This window comes from Anser anser, assembly GCF_964211835.1.
Source record: "Anser anser genome assembly, chromosome: 6".
Classification (NCBI taxonomy): Eukaryota; Metazoa; Chordata; class Aves; order Anseriformes; family Anatidae; genus Anser; species Anser anser.
This window is the reverse complement of record NC_139726.1, coordinates 12,163,134-12,190,685: the sequence shown is the minus strand read 5'-3', so window position 1 is coordinate 12,190,685 and position 27,552 is coordinate 12,163,134. Positions and strand designations below refer to the sequence as shown.

At 38.5% G+C, this 27,552-nt stretch overlaps 1 long non-coding RNA gene across 3 annotated transcripts; it reads right to left on the bottom strand.

Moving 5' to 3' along the window:
• LOC310901739 lies at positions 1 to 27,552 on the bottom strand. 3 transcript variants are annotated; one of them, XR_014586106.1, is made up of 4 exons: positions 26,669 to 27,552; positions 14,605 to 14,677; positions 8,765 to 8,936; positions 1 to 5,291 (listed from the first exon to the last, which is right to left on the bottom strand). It is a non-coding gene; the product is annotated as an uncharacterized lncRNA (long non-coding RNA). The 3 variants fall into 3 exon arrangements; XR_014586108.1 differs by lacking the exon at positions 1 to 5,291 and having other exon boundaries at positions 8,236 to 8,936; positions 26,669 to 27,518; XR_014586107.1 differs by lacking the exons at positions 1 to 5,291; positions 8,765 to 8,936 and adding an exon at positions 12,695 to 13,287 and having other exon boundaries at positions 26,669 to 27,520.

The following is a 27,552-nucleotide window of genomic DNA, read 5'->3' as shown; positions in this document are numbered from 1 at the left end:
TCATACTTTTGAGATGCTTAGAAATTACAAGTATTCCGTAAAAAGAAAATGAAGATAATTCTCTAGATCATTAAAATTGCTTAAAAAGTCATTTATTGCATGTCTGTGAAATTTCTATAAAGTGGGTTCTGTAAATGTATTTATGTGCATAAATGTTTAAATGCTTTACTGGACTGCAGGCATAACATAGCAGATGCATTCCTGTGGCAAATTAGTCCTGAAGAGCCAATTACGATCTTAGAAAAATACAAACATCCATGTTTTCAGCAGAGTTCTCCTTACAGATAAACCAGTGAAAGGTTCAGCTGAATGGGGAAAGATATATTATTTGGGTGAAAAACAAAAAATTCTAGGCTATCAACTTTTTTTTTTTCTCAAAATAAATAAGTTGGAACTTTCTGTTGATTATTCTTTGAAAGTTTTGAATCTGGAACTCAGATCTGAGGCAAGAGAAGCAGGAGGTGCACTGAACAAAGGGAAAAGGTTTGAATAAACATAGACTGACACTTCAGAAGACCATTTGGAGAACATGGATTGCATTCCCCACCCCAAAGACCTTCATGGAATAAGAACAAACCATTCTAACAATGTTCTTTTTCTTTATGCCTGTCCAAAATCTGGCCAGAATTCTTTGAAAACAAACTCACTTCAAGATAAACTAAGTCTATTAAAGGGATCCAAAGTGGTCATCATTACACTTATTACAAAAGGTCAACCAAGTTTTACAACCTCCTATGTCAAATTTACCCTGTAGCAAACTTCAAATCTTTTTTAAGCTGATACAAAGAGAATGAATTACTGGCAATTTCCCAAAATGAAGTGAGAAATACTCACTTCTTCCATCATTTTAATACTTGTAGTTTATTGCTGGTGTAAATAGGTTTATAACCTTCCGGTATGAAGCACAGACATCTGCTCAGCTCAGCACTAAACATCTGGTTATTCCAACAAAGCATATAATTATATTTAATGGATGAGAAGTGTTTGATGGATTACATCCAAGTATCTGAATAAGACAGTTATGCATAAAGACTATTTGCATGGATTATCCTGACAGGATAACAAGACAGTGGAACATTATTTTGTCTGATAGTTATATTGATATCGATTGATGGTTAGCATTGCAGAGGCTGCGGACATTTATTTTGGTTGCAATCACAAATTCTCTTTTTTTTTTTTTTTCCTTCCCTTAGGCTAGACAGCCACAAAATGTAGAAATTTTGATTTGCTAGGCCATCAAGTCCAGCCTACTAACACTGTAAGATTCCTCTGTATTGTACTTTGACAGTGGGTCATGCCTTTCAAGCTTAATATTAAATGTTGAAAGAGAGAATTCCTCTAATACTTGCCCCCTAATCTATTGTCATCAGCTAAAATGTTCTGTCAGGAAAATTTCCTTATGCAGAAAAAATGGAAATTCACATTCCTAAAGGCTACTAGCAATCTATAGGGCCTGAGCTCAGAAACTAGAAATGACAGAAAATAAGGCAGACTTATGTGTGGTGGACAAGACTTTGAACTACACCAAAACCTCAGACATAAACTATTTCTGTTGTGGAAATATTAGCAGTGTGGTATAGGGAGTTTGTCTGGAAAACAGTCTGCTGTTCTGGCCACACGTATTCAAGTAAGATAAAATAAAACTGAGCGGTTATGGAAAACACTGATAGGCTGCCTGGAGAGCTTATCTTATCACATGTATACAAAAGAGTTTGTCCTTTTTGTTCTAAGACAATCTGGGAGATTATAGAACTGATCCCTATAAGTAGTACATCACAGGAAGAAAATAAACCTCCAAGGAGAAAGAAGAGCTAAAGGAGCTACTAGAAATTAAATGACAATTTGGGACCATTAATAAATTGACATAAGCTTGCTTTGAATAAATTAAACTTGTAAATTAGTAGACATTTCCTACCCACTTGGTTAGTAACATTGTAGATTTGGCTTCCAAGAGTATCAGTGAGTAAAGTTCTAAGACAGATTCTAATAAACTTATTGAAGTAATCACATGATATTGCTCCCTATAGCAGCATAGACTGAGTTCAGACAACGTATTTTCCAGTTGTATGTCTGTGTTCCTGTGAAAGCAATAATGATTGGAACTGCATTACTACAGAATCACTATGGCACAACTATACCAACCACTGCCTGGTTCTTAACACTGTAAAGAACTAATGAGTAATTTAATGCAGGAATTTGGCAAACATCTGTTGAAAATAGAATGTCCCTCTTTGATAATATAATGCTTAACATATTACTTATTTTTGTACTGGCTATAAGTAGACTGTTTTCTAGAGGGTAGAATTACTGATATAATTTGCATTGTAAGATCAATTGTATAACTGACTTACATGCTGAAAGGAATTTCTTAAAAACAAAAACAAGCTAAACAATCAAACAAAAATAAAAACAAATTAAACTCCTCCCAGCCTAATGTACGTTTTCTTTGTGATAGTCAGTTTTGTCAGTCACTCACTTGGTATAAGAAAGAAGAGTTTCTCAATAACTGATCTAAGAAAATATCAATGTTTTAATACTGATAAAGATACATAGCCTACCTATACTCTGCACATAATCATATGCACTTTTATTTGAGCACCAGCTACCCAAATAGCCAGGCAACCTTCTTCTACCAGCTCTTGCATCTATGCATGTTTTAACTACCCATCTGTCCTTTCACTGTCTTTCTAATAACTTTGTGTGCCAAGACAGCACTGAAGGTAATGGTAACAAATTATACAAGAAAGCAAGCTGAATGGATTGCCTGTGCTACAGTCCTGTTGGAAATGAAAATGAAATTATCTCCACGGGTGATGTTTTAGTAGCTGTTCAGTACAATAATCACACTCAGTGAAACTTCTATCAGAGGTATTTAGTCTTTTAAGGGTCCAACATGATTCTGTTGAAGTAAAAACATTCAACTGTCAAGCGACTTTTATTGAAGTAACCATATAAGGAGCAAGAACTGTCTTGGGAAATACCCATTGGAATCAGATGAAAATTTGGAATTTTATTCTGATTATGGCATGGCTTTTGGCAAGTGTTTTCAGCCTAGGTAATTCAGCAAATGTATTATATCACTGCCTCCCCAGTCCCATTTTCATACAAGTTTACTATAATGTGAGGTTTGGCAGTTGCTAAAACCACATATGAATGCAGAAGGTCTAACACATTAGATCCAACAGACTAGACTAACACACATTACCAACATTTATTCACTGTTAATACAAGGTGTATAGAGGTAAAGATGGAGCCATCAGTCTCTTTACTAGGAGCACCACAGCAAAAAACATCTACCCTAAATTCTGAGTAGTGAATAGGAGTACAAATCTAACCTAATAACAAGATGTGCTGATGTGAAGATCCCTGCACTCTTCTGGTATTAGATACAGCAATGGAGATCAGAAGAAAATAGGGACCCTAGTGAATCACTACAGTAGAACATCCTCCAGAAGAAAAGAAAAAAAACATCTTAGGAGAAATTCTTCATCACTAGAATGAGCACTCACTGTAGAAAGGACATAAGAACAGTCATATTGATTCACCCCTATGTGGCCCTAGCTAGAATCCATTAGTGAACTCAAGTGAACACCTCAGAAAGAATAAAAACAATGCAAGGATACATGATACTTTCTTCCCACCCAACCTGCAGATATTTTAGGGGATTTTCTAAGCCTATTCTGGAATGCCTACTTCCCCAAAGATTATCACTTCCCAGCTCTTCTTCAGTTTTGGACTCATAAATTTTTTGCATGTGCAGCATTCCTTGGTAATAGTGTTGAAGGAGAATAGTTGTTAAGTATAAGTTTAGAAAGAACAAGAGTCAAAAAGAAAATGGCATCAATTATAACTTCTGTTCAAGACTTTCAAGAACTATCCCAAAATATGACAATTTCCAGTATTGTTCCATCAGAGACATCTTTCATATGACGCTAATTCTCCAACCCAGTGAAATAAAGTCTAAATATCAAATTTAAAAAAAAAAAAAAATACCGTTCTGTAGACACTGGTATGAGTTCAGGATACTGTGATATGTATTTCAGTAACAGTAAAGAGAATAGAATCTGAGAAATATAATGTGCTTTATTTGGTAAAGTGGAGGTCCTCTTGAGAGTAACTGACCCTTGCAATGCTCTACTAATGACTGAAGATTTCTAGTAACTAGGCTTTCTAAATTCAAGGGATGTTGTTGTTCTCAGTATCTTAAAAGGACTTAATTCCAGGCATTTCAAAGGTCTGTGTTATAGCGAAGGTCATACTACACAACGGGTCCTTCTACAGGCATGTAACTTTTTCAGATGCAACCCTTCTTGTATTTACTGAGAACACAGGAGCTCTTCTTTTTAAACAGAACAGGGTGTTGTTCAGTGGGACTGACCTGGCTTAGTGGATGTTAAAGACCCCTTGTTATAAAAGAAGAAATAATTGAAAACAGTTTCTTTTCAGCCAAATATTTCTCTGCTTCTGAATAAAATATATGGGTGTAAGGGAAGAGGAAAGAGTATCTGTGTCCCTCTGTGTGTAGGTCTAGGCTGTGAAAGGGTTTCCTTTCAGAACAGTAAAGATACTAGCTTTTGTCTACTGGAATGGGTAGATTTGTATTTACTTTTACAAACTCAGTAAAAGCTAGCAACAAACTGGGCTGTGATATTGTGTAGCACATGCCTTCACCAAGGCAAACCAAATGATCATGTTAACTGCAGGACTGGGTGTTCGGGTAAAGGCAACAACAATCCTCATTTCCCTTCAGAGGCAGAAAGAGCTTTCAGTATACTTCAGTTAAGTGTAAGAGAGCGCTGAACCATACATAACTACTGAGCTGAACACCCTGAGTACACAGAAGAGGTGTGCTCTTCTTCTCCTAAACTGGAAAGGGTATTCAAATTTTGCAAATGGATTTATCACAGTTGTCCAGCAAATTCAGTGCCCGGACGCACATCATGCCTTGCTTGACAGATCAAAAAACCAGCCTGATGTAATCCTTGATCCAGTTCTGCCTAAGAGATATGAGGCAGTGCATCTTATTGGTACACAAAGCAATTTAAGATCCAGGTGTCTTACACTTCATTTGCTCTTATAGCATGTTTTATGAAGTTCTGTCTGGAAAGCACCCCAGAGCTGACTGAACTGCTTGGCATTGGTGAAATTCTCACATTGCAAAAGCAGGTGGGATACGTGATGGTAGACATATGGCGGAAGAAAACAGAATTTATACTTTTGTGTTCACATTGCAGGTAGAACTGTTCTTAGGTCTGTGTTCATTTGCCCCAAGACAATAATCGAGCCTGTATCTGAACATGTAACTAAGGAAAATGTAACTAAGGATTCAGAAGCAAAGCCATATGTTCTGTGAAAGACCAATTCTTGCACACATCAGACAAAAACTTTGGAAACTCCCCTTTACTCTATTAATAAAACTAAAAAAAAAATAAATTAAATTAATTAAATTAAATGTCCTTACAGTCAGGGTCTGAATCACTTTCTCTGTGAGACACAGATGTCCCATTCCTGAATCTCACACAGCTGCCACTTCTTTATCCATGTGAACTGATCTGCAGAAACACGCAGCGTTCCACACCAGTAACTGCACAGCTCCTTTCATCCCTCTGCTGTCTTCTAGCTTTTTTTAATTGAGACAGTATCTTCCAAAATCATTGGAGCAGCACAAGAAGAACCACATCTAAGCTGTGGAATCCTGAAATCAAGTTCAGAAGGATGGAATGCGTGTCTGTGTGTGTATGTAGGGGAGAACAGAAGACTCATGTTATAGAAAATGCAAAGATTTAAAAATGTAACAACCTATATGACCTGTTTGCCTAATTTGCCCACCTCTCCCAGTGCCTTAGCTCCAGTAACAAGCAGTTTTCCCATTATTATAAAACAAGACTACCCTAAGGAACGTCATTCTCTACAGAAACAGAATGAACTGAAGTTTGCTTCCTGCCTACATGCGTGGTAAAGCAAACATTCTGTCCTGTTGCAAAGGCTTTTTGCAGTAAGTGGATATGCGTTTGTATACATGAAGTATACTGAGTGAATATTCAGCATTAATTTGCTACCTAAATAGAAATATTTAATGCTAACTGGTGGAGCCCACAGGTTGACTGCAAGCTAAAAGTGGTTGGGGGTTACCTTTGTCTCCCTGTGTGCCTTTACTGTTGAATTTCAGTAAATAAGTAGAAAATCAAACTATTTGTCCTGGTTCCAGTTAGGACAGAGTTAATTTTCCTCCTAGTAGCTGGTAGGGTGCTATGTTTTGGATTAGGATGAGAAGAGCGCTGATAACATGCTGATGTTTTAATTGTTGCAGAGCAGTGTTTACACCAGGCCAAGGACTTTTCAACTTCTCGCTCTGTCCTGCCAGCGAGCAGGCTAGGTGTGCAGCAGGAGCTGGGAGAGGACAGACCCAGGACAGCTGACCCAAAGTGGCCAAAGGGGTATTCCATACCATCTGACGTCATGCTAAACAATATATAGGGGTGGCTGGCCGGGGTGGGGGGGCCGGCTGCTCAGGGATAGGCTGGGCATCGGTCAGCGGGTGGTGAGCAATTGCATTGTGCATCACTTGTTTCTTACACATTATTATTGTTAATACTATTACCATTATCACTATTATTATTATTGTTATTATTATTTTCCTGTCTTAATAAACTGTCTTTATCTCAACTCACAGGCTTCACTTTCCCGTTTCTCTCCCCCATTCCAGAGAGGGAGGGGGGAGGGTGAGCGAATGGCTGTGTGGTGTTTAGCTGCCAGCCAGGTTAAACCACAACACTATTTCAGAACAAGAACTTATCTACAATAAGACTACAGCTGGAAGATCTGCTTTTGGTGGTCACAGGGTCTCCATTCCCAAAATCTAGAGAGAACGATGGAATAACTATGTCATCATCACTAAATTAATTCAATATTCTTCCCCAAACACTATTATCAGGACAATCAGGTGTATTTCCAGGTAATCAGAATGATCGGTTACCACCTTGAAAATCTCAAATGACAAGGACCAAGGGGGGACAGAGAAGCCTCAGATCCAGAGGCTCTAGAAGAGCACTTTGTGCGGGGGGAGATGCCTCATAAAAAACTGAAGCACGAAGCATGCAACATGCCCAGGAAAAAACAGTGTCTAGAAGAAACATGCCTGGGGAAGACAGAATTAGAGTTTAAAGAGGTAGAGGCTAAAGAATATGTCTTTGCCAAGGGGGATATAAACTATTCTGGTGTAAAGGAGAGGAGGTGCCTTTTCAGCTTAAAACTAGAAATTATCTGGACTTGACAGAGAAGTCAGTTTAAGAAATCACAACTATATATATATATTTTTTTTCCCTAAGAGATCGCATACCCATGGGGAAAGACCCTTGGCTTTTCTTGTATCACCTTTACCCAAATTGTAGAAAGACTTAGAAAGAATAGAGGGTTGAAGCATAGACTTGAGCTCTGATCTGACTAGACTAGAAATTTCACGCCATTTGAGTCAAACAACAGCCTCTAGCTATACTATTGCACTGACAAGGCCAAAGAACTCTCTTTGCTGTGTGGTTTGATGTACTAACTTCAGTCTAATGCTGCCAAAATGCGATAGGGGATTTGAGCTAGGTCACATGCCACCAGCAGCCTGAGAAATGTGAGTTGACCCCATATTAGTTCACATAGACAAAAGGCAAAGTACATTAGGAGATGTAAACTGCTATTTTTTTTTATCTTTCCAATAATACTATGCTAACATGGAGAATGCATGGCTGAGGATGAGGGTTTTGCTTGCTCTGAAAATTATTTATTTGAATTTTTCTGTTTCACTAAAGGAGAAAAAAAGATTTGCCTGTTTTATGGGAGAGTAAGAATTTAATTGTATTTGCAGAAAGCCAGAATCTTGGTTCTTGAATAAGAAAGGACAATTATTCTAAATATTTGCATATAAAACTGTAATAGGAAGCATATTCATGACAAGGGGGAAAAAGCTATCAGTGTACATTTACTATAGTCATGTGATTTTTTTCTAGAGCTAATATTTCACAATAATATACATGACTGACAGATGAAAAAGAACTGACAATATTTTGTTTCTTTTTCTACAAAAGAAAAAAAAAAAATGTGGACCCATTGGTTTAAATGTGGTTGCCCATTTATAGAACAATTTTTGATGAAAGTAGAGTTTCTGCTTCCTTTCATTAAGCCTGATTTTAAAATGAGCCTTTTGTAAATCACCCTTAAGGGTGATTTCCTTCAAATTAGAGAGACTACAGGTAGTGAATTCATTCATTGCTTACAGGTCTTATGAGTGCAGAGGAAACTTTTAGTTGCCTGGTTAGACTTTGCACGATTTTTTTGTTCTGTTTTTCCTTTTCCTGAACGCAAGGCTTTCATGATTTTTTTATTTTTTTTAAACTCAATATCACAATTTAGGTCCCTGAATAAGGGCAACTGAGCTGGATGCTTGATGCATGGCTTCGTATCCTCCTGCCTATGTGGGATGATGTGTTTCATCCCCTGGATTCCTCTGGGAATACATCCCAGCATAGGCAGAGAGGAAACCTGGCAGTGCAAGTCTAAATGATCAGGGGACCCAGACTACCTGCGCTGCAGTGTAAACTTAGCCATGGTAACTGCATAACTGCCCTTTAGATTACATTATGTGAGTCCCAGCACCACTGAAACATTGCCACATGGCTCCAGGTGAGAAGGCAGTGTCCATCCTCACCATTGTGAAACAGTCTAGTAACATGCATGAATATAAACATGCCATGACTTTATACTTCATAAAGGATACATGATTGGTTCTGTAAACTTTATGTCACTTAATACAGAGTCCAAATGTTCAGCTCTTGCCAGGAATGCTCTTTGCAAACAGCTCTCAAGCTTTCACATTGCGACTTTCTGAACTTCTGTTTCTCTTCATTTTTCTTTGAAACAAAATTTACATCACAGGCAGCAGTGGGAAGCTGAGAATTCACAGATCCCACAGATTTAATGTTAGTTTGCTTGGGAAAAGGATGGAGAAAAAAATTGCCTAAAAACTAAATAAGCACTTTCACATTAATAAATATTAATAGCAAAGCTTTGCACTTATAGAGCAGCTTCCATCTGGAGGTCTTGCCTGACTTCATAAATATTAACAATCCAGTTCCATCAAAATCTGTCAGAATATTTCCACTGGGAGTCCTTGAAAATGGGTCTTGTTTTTTGTTGTTGGTTGGTGATTATTATTTTTTATGCCTTCTTCAACAGCAATCCTGTTCTTCCCTGGACCTTTTCAAGCACTGGAGCATACTCTCTCTAAACATGCTTCCATATGAACACCCCTCCTTGATTTGAGAACTTTGGTATCCTTGAATGGATTCTTTTTTCAAGAGATAGTGATGCCCTATGTTTGTTTTTCTCCTATTATACAAGCACCAAGGAATGGATGGTCAGGAAAACGTTATCATCAGAAACAGGCATATTTACCTCACCTGGAAATAAAGCAGGATTCAAAGCCCTTCTCTTATTTCATGAACCCTCTTACCTGTTAAGTATTTTCCTGATGTCAGCAGTCCCATATGTTATGGGAGGGCTCTGGACAGAAGCAGCATTAACATGAATATAAAGCACATCTTCATGGAAAGAGGGCTCAAAATGAGGTGCTGGAAGGTGGGATAACAACATGAATGATATATTTATCAATATTGTAGATTTATTATTTTCATTATGAGTTTGCCCAATGGCAATAATTCTACAAAGGGTTTCTGTACCGCAGGATGGCTGGAAGACCCACAAACTCTTGGGCCCTTTCAAGGCCTCACTGGAGGCAGAGCTGCTGTTTCCCATGACAAAAGGTTACATTTGAATTGTGAAGTCAGCAGGAGTCTGGAGCTGCTAACTCACAAAGAAGCCAAATTTGGTCAGTTGAATAAAATTTTTTTTCCCGTTAGGATACTACTTTGTTTGCTCACGCGGCTTATTTGCTTGTTTTATTCTCACTTGGCTTTTTCTCCCTTCCTCAAATATTAATTCATTGAATAATTTCTCTCAGGGTATCCACAGTGCCAGTAGAAAGAATAGCATAACTCTGTGGGTAGGGAATTTTCTGCAATGTGGTTTTCCGTTGATGAAGAGTTTGCTTTGTTTAAGTTTCATGATGCACTCCCTGCTATAGACTGTGACACACTGCTGGATGCTTACTGTTTTGCAGAGTTTCCAATGGAAAGTATCAGATTTAAGAATACTTTAAAAAAAGCCTTTTTGGGGTATTATTTTTTAACAACTCAGCCTTTTCATGTTTAATTTATTTTATAGAAAAATAAATATTTGAGGTTGGATGTGCACAGAAGACTATTTTCCCTTCTCCCACCTCCCTCATCTCTCAATGAACAAACACATGCTCAAGTAATGAGTTCATAAGATGACTTGACAGTTATTTTGGAAAAGAGGGGAATAGTGAAGAAAGTAATATGTTTTTTTTAAAAAAAGTCAAAAAAACATGACTCTAAGATTCAACTCTGATTTAAAATAACATGCAAAACAACATCGTGAAGTGGTCTGATTCATCATACTTTCAAAACAGAAAAAAAAGAAATTTAATAAGTCTTTTAAAAAAATCAATTCTGCTCTGCAAAAGCCAGAATACTAACACTGTAAGGAATACAAGCCTATAACACGTATCAGAAACCAATATCCTTGTTAATAGGGAGAGAGTGGGAGGTTCCTTTCAGGTGCCTTGTCCTTGGTGTTGTGTTATGGTTTTGTCCTGAATAAATGGTTTCATAAGTGAGCAGTTGAAGTAAATTGCCTTTAAATTACATTATGAATAAGTTGTAAATAACAGGATCTTCACAGTTTAGAAGAGAAATGTTATGTTCAGTTTTTTTCCTTCTTGTATCTGAAAGACCTGAATATGTTGTAGAACAACATATAACATAAAAGCTACAGCATATTTATTTGCTTAGAGAAGCTGCAGATCATTGACTCCGTAAAAAGTCAATCCATCCTCAACTGATACTCCAAAGAGTCCAGGTAGTGAAGTTATGTGGTAACTTTCTGCAGTACCTTCCAGGTAAATCTGAAGTTTGCTTTCAAAATCTAAGAATTTTACCATCAATCAACTTTCAAAATTGATTTCTTGTGCATAATGAAATAGTAGCTGAAGCTAAGCCACTTGTGGCTACCAAAACTATCAGCACACAACATACAAAGTGAGACTGAAGGATCTGTACTTATTTAGACTAGCAATAAGGACATTAAGAGGTTTGCTGGTGGTGGCTACTGTCTGCTCTTACTATGACAGCCACCTTTTTTGAACCAGGGGAACAGCAGCACAAACACCCTGGGACCAGGAGCCAGTCACTAACATAAGTGTTGGGGATGTAGAGTCATGGGCAACATGACTCAACCAACTTGACCTACACATTCCCTCTGCTGGCTGAGACTGTCAACATTAATTCACACAAGAGAGCAGCCAGAGCAAGGAAGTCATAGCCCATAGACCAGCCATTAGCTGCCAGATACTAACCATGTTTAATTTCTACCTGACCTGTCTCATTTCCTAGATATGAAAGGGTTTGAACTTCACTGACTCTTCTGCAAGCTAGCCAAACCTGCCTTGCAATCCCACCTAGAAATATAAATTGCTTTAAAGAAAAACTTTTTTTCCTGACTGCTCAGGAATTGACCTCTGACAGTGATAACATGAGAGGAGAAACATTACATGAAAGTAAACAGCCTGCACCCTCTGAAATAGGAATTCACTGCTTGAAATTTCACCGTTAAAAATCAAACCACAAAACCCACTTGGTTTTTCTGTGAGCAGAGAAAGGTAAATATTCTCCTCACCCTTCCCAGATGCCCTGGGGATTTTGTGGGGATTCCTCCACAATAGCCATATTTATTATTTTTTGGTGGGGAAAAGAAAAGAAAAAGCAGAGGAATATCATTCAGACTCCAGGACCTCTCCCTTAGTCCCCCACTGGGACATTTATGCTCACATTCCTCCCAGAGCTTCCTTTTCCTCCACCTCTGCAGGCTTCTGTAGCCACAGCCACCACCTTCTGCCTCAAAGTGAAGATCTTCAGCCCTTTTGCTGAAGCAGCATTAGTATCAGCTGCTGGGACTCGGGACACCCCTCCTGACTGGCAGGGGTGCTGTGGCCTTGATTACTTGTGACAGAAAACACCCCCAAGCAAAGGAAACAGTAAAAGAGAGGGATCCAGGATCAGGCTTTTGCTGGAATGTGTTTTCCTTCCTGTAAGGCAATCCCTTGAGATCAGGGCTCGTGGGTGTGCGACATATGGCATCCTCTTCCTGCACTGTGTTTATGCAGGGCTCACTGAGCCACATGGACATTTAAAATAGAATCTCCTCTCACAACATCCCCCCACCCCTACATAGTGCTTAGATGTGTAGCATGGGCTATCCAAAACTCTCTCAGGTAAGAGAGAGGCCAGGTTATCTTTCAGTTCTGGTCTTTCAGGTCCTGAGAGGTATCTTGTGCTGCAGTGCTGTGTCAGAGGGATGTACTTCTCCCAGCACACTTTTGATTCATGAGAGGACAGCCTTTATGAGAGAAGCTGAGAACTTAAGCCACCTCTTTCCCCGCTGGTGACCAGACCTCTTGTCCTTAATGCTGCTTTTACAGATATTCTTCTCCTGCACAAAACTTCACGGGAGCAAGATAAGACAGAACACTGTATGAGATGCATCTGGGAGCACTGGAGATGAATGCATGTTTATCTGAGCCAGCCACTTTCAGAATGCCCTAGCTTAGAGATAGGGGAAAGGATGCTAGACCTTTTGTTTTCTCCTGTGAAGAAAAAAATCCATGCTCTGGGAGCTGCTGAGAGACTTGAAATGAGAAATAAGGAGTCCTGAGGGGGGTGCAAAGAGTTCTCACAGAGATGAGGGTAAGAAAACAAATAGAAAGAAACAGGACTGGATGAAAAGGAAAGGGGTAAACACGTATGAAGACTGCACATCTTCTCATCCTGGCCCTGTTATTGGTTGGGGTCTGACAGATGCACAGGGAAGAAATTGGGGCATTTTTGGCTCTCTATCTGGTTATCCAGGCACTGCTGTCTCCTTCCTCGTGCTCTTCCTGGAAATCAGGAGCAAGTGATCTCCTTCCTGCCTCGGGCATTGCAAAGCTCCTCTGGATAGAGTTCAAGAGGAAGAAGCCAGTGCAAGTGTTCGGGCTGCCAGGATACCACTTTGACCTTTGTGGTGCCCTCCTTTCCTTTCCCATGAAGACGATTTCAGCTGCTGTAGTTACCGTGTTTCTTTTGGGCTCCATGTATGTAGGCATCACTGTGATAGAAGTTAGGGCTGACAGTTCAAGTACAGAAAAAAGGGGCAATATTAATAATAACAGTAATAATATGAAAGATGTTATATGTTACAGAATGAGTCAGAAGAGAACAGGAGAGAAGGAAAGAGTAGGAAAGTATTCTGAGGTTCCAAGGCCTAAGACAGTCAAGCCTTTTCCCAGGAATTTTTTCTATCCTTCAGTATTGGTTGCATTGTGTTTTCCTTACAAACTTCTCACAAATCCAGAAGCCAGAGCTCCTACTGGCATGGAGAAATCCTTCAAAATAAATGCTAAAATAATTTATTTCACACCCCAGAGACATGCTTTCATTTTGAACAGTTTGGCAGTTTTCATTAGTTCCCAGTTTCATCCTCCAAATCCCAGCACAAGCTAACACAAGCTACAGTCTGGAACGAGAAACAGCCATTTCTAAATTAAAGCTTTAAAATTCTTCCTACAAGTAGTTAAAAAAATTTTTTAATTGTTATTATTACTTAGTAGATATCCAGGGAATCTAATCTAATATGCCACCCTGCCTTGCAGTGTTGAAGTCCACTAAACTAAATTAATTAACCAAGTGGAATTAATTCCTTTGAGACTACCCAGTTGAGAACAGTGTTTTGTTGTTGTTGTTTTTAACCTTCAAAATGGCATCTGGGAGAAATGATTCCTTTTAAATATGTAAATGAAAAATTGATCATGCTGAAAATAATGTATTTTCTATCTTGAACTAAGATTATTTAGGCTTCCTCCTCATAATGCCATTTCATACTGCCATTTTTCCTATTATCTTTTTGTCTGTCTACCATTCCAGATATTGAGGTAGAATATAAGCTTTATTTCAGGCCCAAATTAAGGCAAGGCAGTAAGATATTTAGAACAGATGGAAAGGGCCTAAGCCACTGTTTCTTTCTCTCACTGTTTTATCACAGGTCATGTTTACTAAAGCAGTGATCACTCACTTGATCTCCCCTGAACTCTCCTCTAATACTTCACAAGTTTTCTGCAGAGGACTATAGGAAGATATACACAGTGGTTTATTTAAAGTCTTGTTTATCTAAAGCTCAGACAACTTTCTATATTTTAATCAGTGACATTACCATTTATATCTTTATTTTCTCATGACATCATGAACATAACACGGTTTGTTTGTCTATTATAACTCTCCAACTGGTTGAACAAATCACTTTATACTGCTACCTATTCCCCACCCTCTGTATGTGTACTTCATTTTTACTTTCTCACTCTGTCTCATTCTTCCTACTTCATATTATGTCATACCAGATTATTACCAACCATGTTTCCAACATACCACAGTTAGTTTGAATTCTTACCTTCTTCTCCAGTGTCCTTGCAAGTCCCTCTCTGGTTATCTTTTACAGTTTTCATACCCAATTTCTATTGCACCTGGAAAGTTGTTAATGAAAAAGTTAAGAGATTCAGGCTACAGCTCTGCAGAGTTACATACAAAATATTATTCAGTTTGAAGTCTGAATCACCAATAACTATTTTTTAAATGAGTTGGTACCCACTGGATATCAATTTCATCACATCAGTCTCCCTCCCTCAGTTTTCTTTTGCTGTTTCAGATAGTCACTGTGTATCCTTTCCCCACTAGCATCATCCCTTCACAACTGAGGACAAGACAACAGAATCAGGAAAAACACTGAGGTTTGACTGTTCAGTATTCCTCAATTCCTGCCCATAAGTCTGCCAGACCAAGTTTCTCCTGGTTCTTTACTTTGCTGCTAAACTGATAAAAAGTGCACAAAGTATCACTTTTTTTTTTCCTGGGGCCTGGGAAAACACACCTTCCTATTAAAGACCGTAAATAACTTCCTAGTATTGTCCCACCAGTGATGAAACCACTCGTTTCCTTCTTCCTGGATGTACAAAAACGTTTCTCCAGCCATGCCAGATTGCCCATCTTGTTACTCACATATTATAGGGACATGCTACTTGGGATAAAACAAATCAAAACACAAACCTAAATCATAAATTAATAAAACTGAGCAGAATAAAGAACTAAGGTCTATTGTCTATTCGTAGACAGCTAATCTAGTAAAATCCCTTTTTTATTGTAATGTATCAATCACTGTGGCTTTATTGTGCTTAATATATTTTTAAATATATACTTGAGAATCATATCCAACATTTCAAGACTATGTTCAGACCGCCTACTACAGCATCTAATGTAGAATTAGTCTATATTGTTATATCTATTGCCAAGAACCAATAAGCAGTATAGACACAGATGGTGAAATTCATGCCACAGATGGTGAAATTCACATCCCCTAACTTGTAAAGTCTTCAGGGTTTCTATCCACATCTAAAGTAGGTAGTCTAGACTCCCTTTATGGAAAGTGGACAAAAATAGGAATTTCTTATTTGCAATTTCTCACTGTCTAAATTAAATGTTTAAAAAGGATTAGACAAATCATGGCCTGGAAACACCTATTTCTTTCCCTTAGTCGTAAAAGGGATCAATATGATCTGAATACTCATACATGTTACACATATTTAACTCTGGAAAAGCGGAATCTCAGCTTGGAGCTGACATCCCACACAACCCACAGACAGAAGCAAAAGTTTTGTCCAAGTTATTTGACCTGTCCTACCTTTCTTTGGTGACCTGATGGGAATCAATATGGGACAGCTGTGAAAAGACACAGGCCCTGGAGATGCTACCATTCCCCAGGAACGGAGGGCTACGTTAGGAGCTCAAGCTTCTTCCCCTTGTGCTAAATAGCAGAGAGGTGAGACCCTGACAAATAATGGGACTGTTCCCATTTTCAAAACTGGGTCATAGAAGCCAAAACATTAATTATAAGTTCATACGCCTAGCTCTTCTCTAAGAAGCAACCCTTTGATTTGCTAACTTAAATTGAAGTGATACGTTAACAGGAAAGTGAACACATTTATTAGGCAGGCATCTTTAAGAATGCAACACTTAAAAGAAGTCTGACTCGTGGCTTTGAAGGTGTTACACAGAACCTTTTGAAATGCAGAGCAATGGATGTGACTTACACAGATTTCAGTGGGATCTTTGATACATCACCATGCATAGGCAAGTGAAGAAAAACACCAGTGAAGGCAGGGGAAAGGACCAGGGATTTAGTTTGTAGAAATCCAAAGATACAGCATTTAAACATAGCAGGTACCCAGAAACCATTGCTGGTAAACACAACATGAGGATCTAGCATTTTTTATCCATGCTTTTTTCAGGTTTGATTCTGAAGTATTCCAATTAAAGGCAGCTGTTTGGAAAAGACATGATTTGGTCAGGATATACAGGACCAGACCCTCAGTTTGGAGGAGCTAAGTTTAAGCATATTAGTTGAAACAGTTAAAATATCAGATACTTACAAATGGTACTTTATATTTGGGTAACAAAAAGTTGATGAAGAGACAGACTTCCAAGGTTTCAGAAAGCATAGAGCAATACATCAGAGGAAAGGTAGTAAAGCAGACAAACAAACCCTCAATTAAGCAAAACCCTTCACTTTCTTTTAAAATAAATAAGTTTTACAATGGTGGAGGAAGCAAAGGAAGTGGTGAGAGTCTGAGCAAGCAATACCATACGTACATCCTACTCAATATTTTTGTGTTATTTATATAGAGAGAGAACCATCAACACCACCCAACACAAAGCCAGGACTCAATAACTACCAGACAGTGATAGATGAATGGACAGAGGAAGAACGGGCTTATGGTCTGAAATGGAGAAATGTTCCAAAAAGCTCAGGAGAATAAACATGTTGAACTCAGGAAGGAAACAGCTAGGTGATTTCACTACCGTTTCAGACACCTTAAGGGAAAGTGCAACTCTTTAGAGTGACCCAGCTGGTTTCCCTCTGTGAATCCACTTGAATATTGCTCCTTCCTTTCACGGATCACCTCCAAAAAAAGCACTGGAAGCAAAGATTTTTTTTTTTTGAAGTTTGTCTACTTCAACAGAAAAAAACAATGAAATAGTCTCTGATTTCCGAGGACATCCTGAAAGCAGGCAGCAAGCACTCTGTATGCTTCAACAAATGGATAACACATTAGAGATAAATACAAAATAAGCTTCAGCACTCCATTTGTTTTGAGACATTTCCTTTGTGTATCTTTCTGACTGGATATTTAACATTGTTCCATATCAAGTGGCCACAGACTCTACTATATTAAAGGGCACTGGGCAGAGACTTCGGCTTTTGTAAGTTTTATATGACTTCCTATTAACACAGTAGCTAAGCTAATACAGTCAAAAATATAACTGATTTACAGTCAACTAGGTGAGATATGAGCAGGCAGAATCCATGTCAGTATTCAGTAATTAGGGAGGCTGAACTCTATACTGCATGCTAAGAGATGCTGTCTGCTCTTCTACTCTCTAGACTATGACAACACAAGAAAGAACAGATCTCCAAGAACTGGAACCTGGTCCCACCATGAATGTTATTTATGTTGGAGCTACATTTCCTGAAAAATAAGAAAACTAGGCAGGTGACAGATCTGCATATGCAATTAATCTTCTGCTTGCATGACCTGTGTTACTCTGTTTATGCAAGAGTTACGTCCCCTATCACTATTGTATCAGCGAACTTCCCAGACAAAATGATGATTTTTTGCCATATCTACAGATATAGTCTTAACCTGAAAATTTTCAGTGATTTGGGGTGCTTTTACTCATTTTTGACTTCAGATATTTCTGCACAGACAGGAATTATATGAATATATAATTGCTTGATATAGAATTATCAATACCAATATTTTTAAAACCATGAAAAATATTTATCACAGGAGAAAAAGGAAATGATGACATTTCAAAAAGCAAATTATGATGCAAGAATTTTCTAATACAGTTTTTATTGGTACTATTGGTGTTATTTAAGTAAATAAGTGATGTTTTAACTATATATGAAGAACTATAAAAGAATCTTCTACATTAAGGAAGAATAAAATATCTGTCCTAACCTTGACAAAATGACATCTCTTGTGATGGCATCCACCAGCAACTGTCTGGAGAGGTAATTCCAAGATTCATCCTTGTTATTGTTGTTTTGGAAGACTCCTTTCTGACAAAATACTCTCAATGATAATTCATCTGTATTGGTTTCTATCTTATCCATCGCTTTCCAAGAATATATTCCCCTTCTGGTGAATAACATACATACAACTCAGACTTTTGAAGCCTAATGGTAGATTTGAACCTGCACTACCGGAAAAAGTTTTCCAAGAAGGTTGCATTTGGTTCCAGAGCCTGCAACCCCATTCTGGGGCACATGGCATTGCTTTGATACAAGCTCATTCCAGAAACTTCACTAGAATTGCACATTGTATAATCCAGACTGAGTGAATTTAGTAACAGACACCCACAGCTTTCAAGACAGATGCCTCATAAGTAGCATCCAGACATCAAACTCAAAGACTGCTGAGGACTTCACAAAACGTAAAAGGAAGTAACATTAGTACATGGTTTTGTGGAGTCCAGTGCCAAAAATAAGAGCAGATACTAAAAGCCATAAGAGCAGATACTAAAAGCAAACTTCAAAAAGAAATAACAGCTGTTTTGAATAGTTGCTACATATAATAGTTGTGTCAGGCATGGGTGACTATAAAACTTCCTCACCCATTCTCCTCACTGTCATCTTCCTACATCCCCACTAATACCCAAGCTACTGTTGTAATTTAATTTTACTTTATTACACTGCTTGTCCAGCGATTCTAATGAGATAAACGCTTCTGATAATGCTGAAAGTTGAGGTGACAGCAATTTGTAAAACAGACCAGACAGTATCAGTTGCACAGGTTATAAACAAAAGGAAGAAGGAAAAAGAAATGTATATTTTGCACTGTTTGTAATCAGCACAGAGATGAGGGATTGCAGTTCTCACTGCTAAGAGGTATTTGAGATAGCATGTAGTTGGCTTAGCTCATGAACATCCCATTCTGGGAAGCCAACAAAACCGGCTTTCTGATTACTTTTAAAATTGCTTTTGTGTTGCAGGTACTTGAACCTTGCTCAGGAGGAATCACCAGTTTGAACCTCTTCAGTGACCTTTCACAGGTACTTTAGAAAATGCCTACATTGTGCAAGGCTGTCATGAAAAGCTAGTTTATTTAATAGCACTATGCCCAGAAGCAATACAGCTGTGGAAGTAAAGAGCTTTGCCAGGGCTGCTTTCCGTTGTAGCAGAGCTCCACATAGTATTGGCACAGTTGCCCTGCTTCCTGACACCCTGAACAGAGACTGACAGACTACCTTCAGAGGTAGCTTGGTTTACTTTATTGCATCCCATTCTGGACAAAACAGTCATCATCTCTACTCTTCTTTTGCCTTTTTTTTTCCTCCTAAAACCACGGAGAATCTCTCTCCCACTTTATTCTTCCTTGTTTCATCATAGTTCTGCAATATTACCTAATTTCTTATTGTTTCTAGAATACCTTTACTGTTGCCTTTAATCTTATCTTTTACTAAATCATATGATTAACTCCTACTTCTCAATTTTACACACCAAACCATCCTTGACCTCTATGTCTGCCATATGTTTTGTCAGTATAACTTTCCGTGCTAACAATGAGTCCTTTTGACAGCATTTTGGGAAAGTAACAAGGAGGTTATTTTGGGGAGAGCACATTTTTGTCACATCAAGGAAGAAGAGGTTACATGACTAGGATAAGCACGTCATGATTTCCAGGGGACTCCAATCTGTTTAGTAGCTGTAACTGCAGGTGTGAGAGAGCTCATGGCATCACACTAATGTCCACAGCAGGATATCAGAGGAAGCCTGTAGTGAATGACTCCACAGCAAGAAACTTTGATGACTTGGGCTCATGCTGAGAAAAATAGTTGTGCTGAAGTCATGAAATAAAGTAGAAAACAATATACCCTCCTACTCAATTGTTCTCTCCAGGTAGAGAATCCTGGGTCAGGATCTCTTATTACCAACAGAGATCTATCATTTCACATCAGCAGAGAACCTGGCCCTCTCCTTAAGGGAGGGGGACATGTATTAAATTTTACACTTAATGCACACTCAGTTCCATAAAGATAAATGTGAAGTTACACTATTCTTTCAAGATCACAGTACCAAGTGCAAATGTGATAGATTTATCCTACTTTTACAGTGGGATAACAGAAAACAGGACGCGCTTCAGTACTTGAGGCCCAAAAGTAACATATGGTAAAAGAACTACATTTCCAAACAAATTGTGGGGATTGTACAAACACAGGAAATAAAAATCTCCATAGGCAAGGAGAAAAGAGTTAAGACACACTGCCTGGGATTGTAATCTATTTTCTTCTCCTGGTAGAAGCTGTCCTGGACCTGATATACCAGCTGCTGTCTCTGATATATGTCTCTTACCTCCCCATATGCTTCATGTATATGCTTGCATATCACTCTGCAGTCAGCCGGCAGCTTTAAAATGTCACACTGATAGCTCGCCTGGTGACAATCTGCACCCTCTGTGCTCATGGTCTAAATTTATAGGTCTCAAGCCTACTTATATACACATAAAGACAGAACCAAAGAGGTGGTTTACAGTGACTACTGGACCAGCAGCTATTTCTTGGGTACTGTTACAACAGCAAACTCTGAAATGAGCTAATATAGGTGGTTTCATCAGCCTGCGGCCTCTAGGAACAAAAAAGACATCATGATCATGTAGTCAGATACTCTGCACTTTACAGGTCATAGATTTTCATCGACTGATTCAGATATTAATATCTTCAAGACCACTCAGACCACAGAATGATATTCAACTAATAACTTGTGTTTGACTCATAAATCTTCCAGTAAAGTGTCTGGAAGCTTTCAAGAAATAGGAAAAAAACATACTTTTTACTTATTTGAAAATTGCCTTTCCCCACCCCCCACCTGCATTGCTATGGAGTAGATCAACAACTCATTAAATTTTACTCCAAAACCTTCTTGAGTACCTGGTTGGTTCCATCCCCACCCCACCCCCTCCCATGGAGATACTTGCAATTAATAATCATATTACCTCTCAATTTTATTTTTGGTACGCTAAACAGATATATTTCTGCAGCAAGACCTTGGCCTTGTTTGAACCATAAACCCATATATTTAAAGATATCTACCTCCCTTGTTATCAAAATGGAAAGGAAAACTCTGCAAAACGCTGAAAAAAAAAAGTAGACTGTCTGTGACGTAAAGAAAAGTGAGTATATACTGCTCAGGAGGCAACCAGAAAACACACACAAAAAAGGAAAAAAAACTAGCTGGAGATAGAGAAGGTCAATGTAGATTGTTTTCCAAAATGTTTGGAAGACATTAGGGGTTAGCTTAAGTCACCACAATTCCTAGGAGAGGTGAGGTCAGCTATTGGTGGCTCATCTCAGACTTTGAAAAAAAAAATCTACAGCTGATGTTTTTGTTTTGGTTTGGCTTTTTTGGAAGTGAAAACACCTTTAGTTTCAAGTAGTCATCTGGCCTTCCCAGGAAATTCTGACAATACAAGTAAAGGGGAAGAAAGATTGAGTGGTCCTAGGTGCTTCTCACCCTGTGAGTATGAAATCAGTGACTTCACTTGTTAGCAAAGAACTCTAATCATGGCTCTATGCCATAGTCCAAATGGAAAAGCACTATGCAAAGCCAAGGGTTAATAAATAAAAATCAAGTGTTATCAATGCTTATCGGTGGAAAAGACATCAGTTAAGGTTAAAGTGTACATGCAGTGACTTCTAATTGTGCTTGAGTACATTTTACAAGGAGGGACAATGATGATATAATTTTTACACAGTTGTCCACAATTACTTGTCATTTTGTAAATGACAAGAGATTTTTAGGTTAGGATTTAAATTTTTTAAATCAACCTAATGCAGCTTCTAAATGGAGAAAAGCCCTTCAAATCTCAATATTATAGATACGTTTCTCTTTGTAAATAATATCTGAAGTGTGGGTTGCTTTTAATTTTTTTCCCCGGTGATTTAAAACCTCAAAGTTTCCAGCCTTCTTTTTGTCAGTATACTGTAGTTCTGCTTCTCTAAGGAAACCAAATAATTTCAAGATCTCTGCCAGCAAACTATACAATTTTCTGATATCAGCTCACTAACGGAGTATGGAGACTTGCTAGGAACATTCAGTATTTCTTCCTCTATTACAAGAAGTCCATGAATATAATTACTGAGTTTCCCTGTATACCTTCCAAAACTTGAAAGACACTGACCTGACACTGTTAAAAAGGGACTATGAACTTAAACAGTTGTGTATGTGTGCATGTGTTATCAATGTGTAGATATTATCTATGACCATTCAGTTGCTACTAAATTCACTAGTAAATCAACGATGACTTTCATGGACAACATAAAAACCTTAACTGATATAGTAATGACAAGGTTAGATTATTCATATGCATGCATAACTAACTTGTTACAAGATACAGCTAACTGGATGCAGTTGTTAACACACTCGGTGTCTAGGCTGGAGTAACAGCAGAGTAGTTGTGCCACACCACCAGTGATTTGGGAGAAGTTGGATGGGCAGATTAAGAGGCCAGCTCATACTGATCCTGGGCTAGTATGAAAAGAAGTATACGTAACATAGAAGGAGAAGGACAATGTTATTTGTTGAAAGTGCTTCTGATTTTTTTTCCCCCCAAATTAAACATTTTGAAAATCTTGGGGAGACAAAATTCCAGCTCAATTAACAGTGCAAGTCACAATGACCTTATGCATAGACAATACTGGGGTACTCTATTCAATGAGAACAGATACCTGGTATATCAGCGTAATTATTCAGGCTATTTATTCACACAACATGGTGCATATAATTAGTTATGCTTACTAAATAAGTATTTGACCATCTACTATTCCAAAGTGTCCTAGGAATTACACAGTAAAAGCAGGGAATCTCTGCATTTGCTAAGTACAAGAGGAGCAGTCTCTGTGAGGAGCATGAAACAGTATCAGAAAACAAATAGCAAATTAAAATATTCCTAGAAATGCTACATTCTTTATGTTTGGGTCTCAGCAAAGAGCTTTTTCTTTTTTCCTAGGAGGGAGACAAAATTGTTGGACGTGATGTGGTTCATCACACCTAATTTTAGCCACTAAATGAGTCACCTTCAGGAAACCTCCATCTCTTTGACTCCAGATGGAATACAGAGCATTGGAATAGACCATGTTACCAATATTTCAGTGACTGAAGTTACATAAGATGAAGCTGACCCCTTATCTTTAAAAAGCTTCTTCAATAGACTGCCTCATTGTAGAGTCTGTATAATTAGGAAATTTAATTTGGCTGATTTAGGAGAGGAAGTGTCCATATATGAATATTTATAGGCAGTCTTCAATCATCAGCAAAGTCTTTAGGCATGCTTTCAACTTGGAAAAAGACCTGAGTATGTGCTTAAATTTAAGAAGCGCTTTGTGTTTTCTTTAATCAAAGTAGCCATAAGGACATTTTTCAGTGATTTCATAATCACTGAGTTTGAGCTCCCCTGGTGTTACACAGAATTTCTGCAGATCTCATTCAATGTTTGGGGTTAAAGAAAATAAAACATGAGATCCACTGATCCTAGAAATTTCTGAACTACAGTCTTTCCCAAAACTCCTTATCCAAACCAATTCCATTCCTGAATTCTACCTGACATATCTAGCTCTCCTTTTAGCCAGATTTTGTGTTAATTTATCTACTAAAGAAAATATGTTTAGATTATTCTGATATTTTTCCTGTAGTTATGTTTATTGTTCTGACTGGTAACTTCCTGGGCAGCTCTTTTATTTAATAAGGAAGAAAACTATTTCTTAATAAAGCATTGCAGATTTCACAATGAAGCATATATATATATATATAAATAGACTTCGCTGCAGCTCAGTACAAGAAAGGAGCTACATATTCTCTTTCAGCATCTCTCCTTTTCTTTGCTATTTAATGCTTTCCATCTCCAGGACAAACAGGAACCATAAAAAGCTGATCTATGGGAATGCTGCAGCAACAATGGCTAAAATTTTCAAAGGCATTCATATATGCCATTTACATAAGTTTCAAGAAAGCCTATGACATTTTATCTAGAGTGAAACATTCTGACTCTGCACTAAAGCAAACCAACACTCATTGTATAACTTAGTCTGCAAAAGCATTCATTGTATGTCCCAGAGCCTGACCTGTTGCGAGTGGATCTGGTAAGCTCTTGTAGCTGGGCTTGCTGCCATTCCAGCATGTGCAGTTTGGGAGGTTTTTTGCTTTGTTTTGATTTTTGCAGCTGTATATTCTTCTCCTGCTGAATGTTGAAAATCTTGAAGTAGAGCCAATCAGATACAGCTGAACTGCCTTTACTGCAGTTTAAAAAAGAAATCTGCATGCAGTTTATTTCAATAGACCACTCTAAACTCTTACTCCTGTCAGAGCAGACAGTTATACCCATTTTTATATAAAAACTTAGTACAAAGAACAGGAACAACAGATTAGACGGTTTTAAGGCCATATCCTATTTTAACTGGATTCACTGGGGGTGGACCTCAAAGATAGTTACAACGAGTGCATTTACTGTACTTCAGGGAATTCTCTCTCTTCCACTCCTACTGTGGAAGTCTTGTAGGAAAAAAAAAAAGGTATTGCTGATGACACAGGAACAACAATCAAGGGAGAAGAACATTTTACTACGAGTGAAGTACAAACTGTACATTGAGCAGGGGGTTGTGGAGCATTCTTAAAGTGCAAAGAATAAACAAGGCACCCAGTTGTGTCTCACTAACAGGAAGTGGGGAATCACATGGGTAATGTTTGGTTTTGGCTATTAAAGGTCTCTCTTGAGCTCTGTTTTTACAGTCTCTCATCCATTTAATTTTGCATCTTGAAAATAGTCATTTGAAAGCAGTAGGATGAACTGTTTGCAGGATGTTAGCAAATCCAGTCACATGACTGTCCTGGTAAGACGTGTGTTTGTATGGCAGGGGCTAAAACCCCTATTTTTTTCCTTAGAGCACACCAGTGAGCAGATGAAAAAGTATTTCTACACTCTAGCAATAAGTTTACACCAGGATTTTAACCAGGGCTCCCAGAACCTTATGTCTATTGATTTACAAATTGTTCAGAGTAAGATTAAAATATTAAAAACAAAACCACACCACCACAGAAGTGAACTGATAGCTCCCAAACTTCACATTTGTGGTCCTATGGGATGCCTTGCCTGCAGAATACAGCAATCAAGTGCCACTTTGGGAATAGTCTGTGATAACCGATGGATTCACCAACACTGCACCCGGTGATCAGCAGAGAACGCAGCCTAAGCAAGCCTGAGAGGACCCAGATCTGTGCTGTTTTGTAAACCCTTTCTTCCTGCTGCAGTGCTGAGTTATTGGTGCCATCCTAATTAACTCAGTTAGGATTGCTGAGTACATCTCCTAGTTGTTTACTTAATCACTTAAAGAAAGCAACTTGACTAAGTCAGTAAAACCAAACATCTTCATAATTGCTCTATCAAGTTGCTGAATAAAAGAAAAGCATGTAAAAGTTTAAGATTGCTTTTAGTTAAAAACAATTAAAATCACATAAGCCATGAGAAAAATGAAGTTCAAGCCTTCCCTGGGCTAGGAGTTTTGTAGAGTTATTTTTAAAGGAGTGACACTAGCAATGCTAGGCTACAGGGTCTCAGGGTCATCATACACGTCCTCATTGGGCTGTAGTTTCATTCAGCGTAACTATGCCTTTATCACATGCCAGCTTTGTACTCAGATAGTCTGTTGAAACACTAAACTCTATGCTGAAGTATCTCTGCTTTTATAATTAATCCAAGGCTATGGAAAGCAGTCAGATAACAAAACTGAAGTCAGACTGTTGCAACACCAATATGATGAGGCTCAGGCTCTCTAGCACAACTAAAATAAAGTATACTCATAAAAATTAGCAGGACAGCATTATTTTGCAGGATAAGTACCTTTGAGTAGATTTAGCTGGTAATCCTGCACAGAGACTCTCAGCTGTCAATTCACCAGAGGCAGAAGGGAAGAGAAACAAGAGCTTTTTGACCTTGCATTTATACAAGAAAGAACTCTTAATTTAGTGTTTCCTCCAGAGAGGACAGTACAGGTAAGCTGAAAAGCATAGAATTACAGAACAGCTTGGATTGGAAGGGACTTTAAAGATCATCCAGTTCCAACTGCCCTGCCATAGGCAGGGATGTCACCCACTTGACCTGCTTGTCCAGGGCCTCATCCAGCCTGGTCTTGAGTACTTCCCAGGATGGGGCATCCACAGCTTCTCTAACCTGTTCCAGTTCCTCACCACCCTCTGAGTGAAAAGTTTCCTCCTAAACTCTAATATAATCTCCCTTCTTTCATTTTAAAACCATTCTCCCTTGTCCTATCATTGGATGCCTGAGCAAAAAGTCAGTCTCTGCCTTTTTTATAAGCCTCCTTTAAGTATTGAAGAGCTGCAATAAGGTTACCTCAGAGTCTACTCTTCTTCAGGCAGAACATCCCCAGCTCTCTCAGCCTTTCTTTGTAGGAGAGGTGTTCCAGACCTCTGATCAACTTCTTAGGCCTCCTCTGGACCCGCTCTCAACCTGCCAGCCACTCCTCTGTTGATATAGTCCAGGACAGAGTTGGCCTTCTGGGCCACAAGCACACACTGGTGGCTCATGTTAAGCTTTTCATCCACCAGAACCCCCCAAGGTTCTCTGCAGGGCTGCTCTCAATGAGTTCTAATAACTTCTCCACCCAGCCTGTGCTCATGACTGGGATTGCCTTGACTCAGGTGCAGCACCTTGCACTAAGACTTGTTGAACTTCATTAGATTCACATGGGCCCAGTTTTCAAATTTTCAAAAAGCAAGGAAAAAAAAAAGAGAGAGAGAGAGAGAGAGAGGGAGGGAGAGACAGGAAGGGAGAGAGAGGGAGGGAGGGAGAGAGAGCACAAATACCTCAGTGTTGTTATATTTCAGGAAATATCATCTGCCAGTCTGAATATGTCTGACTATGATTGGCTCTGTGTTTCTGTAACATGGGAGGCAGACCCAAGAATGGATTTAAAGCATATACACTCATCCAACACCTTTGCTGAGATACCCCAGTAACTGTGTTGGTTAAAGCATTCACACTGTAATAAGAAACATTTCAACTTTGGATGTGTCCCATCCATGCCTGATCCATCCAGACTACAAAGAGTAGAAGAGAAGCTGAAACCCTTGATAAAGTACAAGACAGCTTAGCGCTTAGTTCACGTTACACAAAGACAATACAGGGGAAGGACAACCAACTTTTGAGAGGATTTTGATATGCACTTAACTAGTAGTGAAAGTGTAATTTAACACTTGGGTAACAAAACACACCAG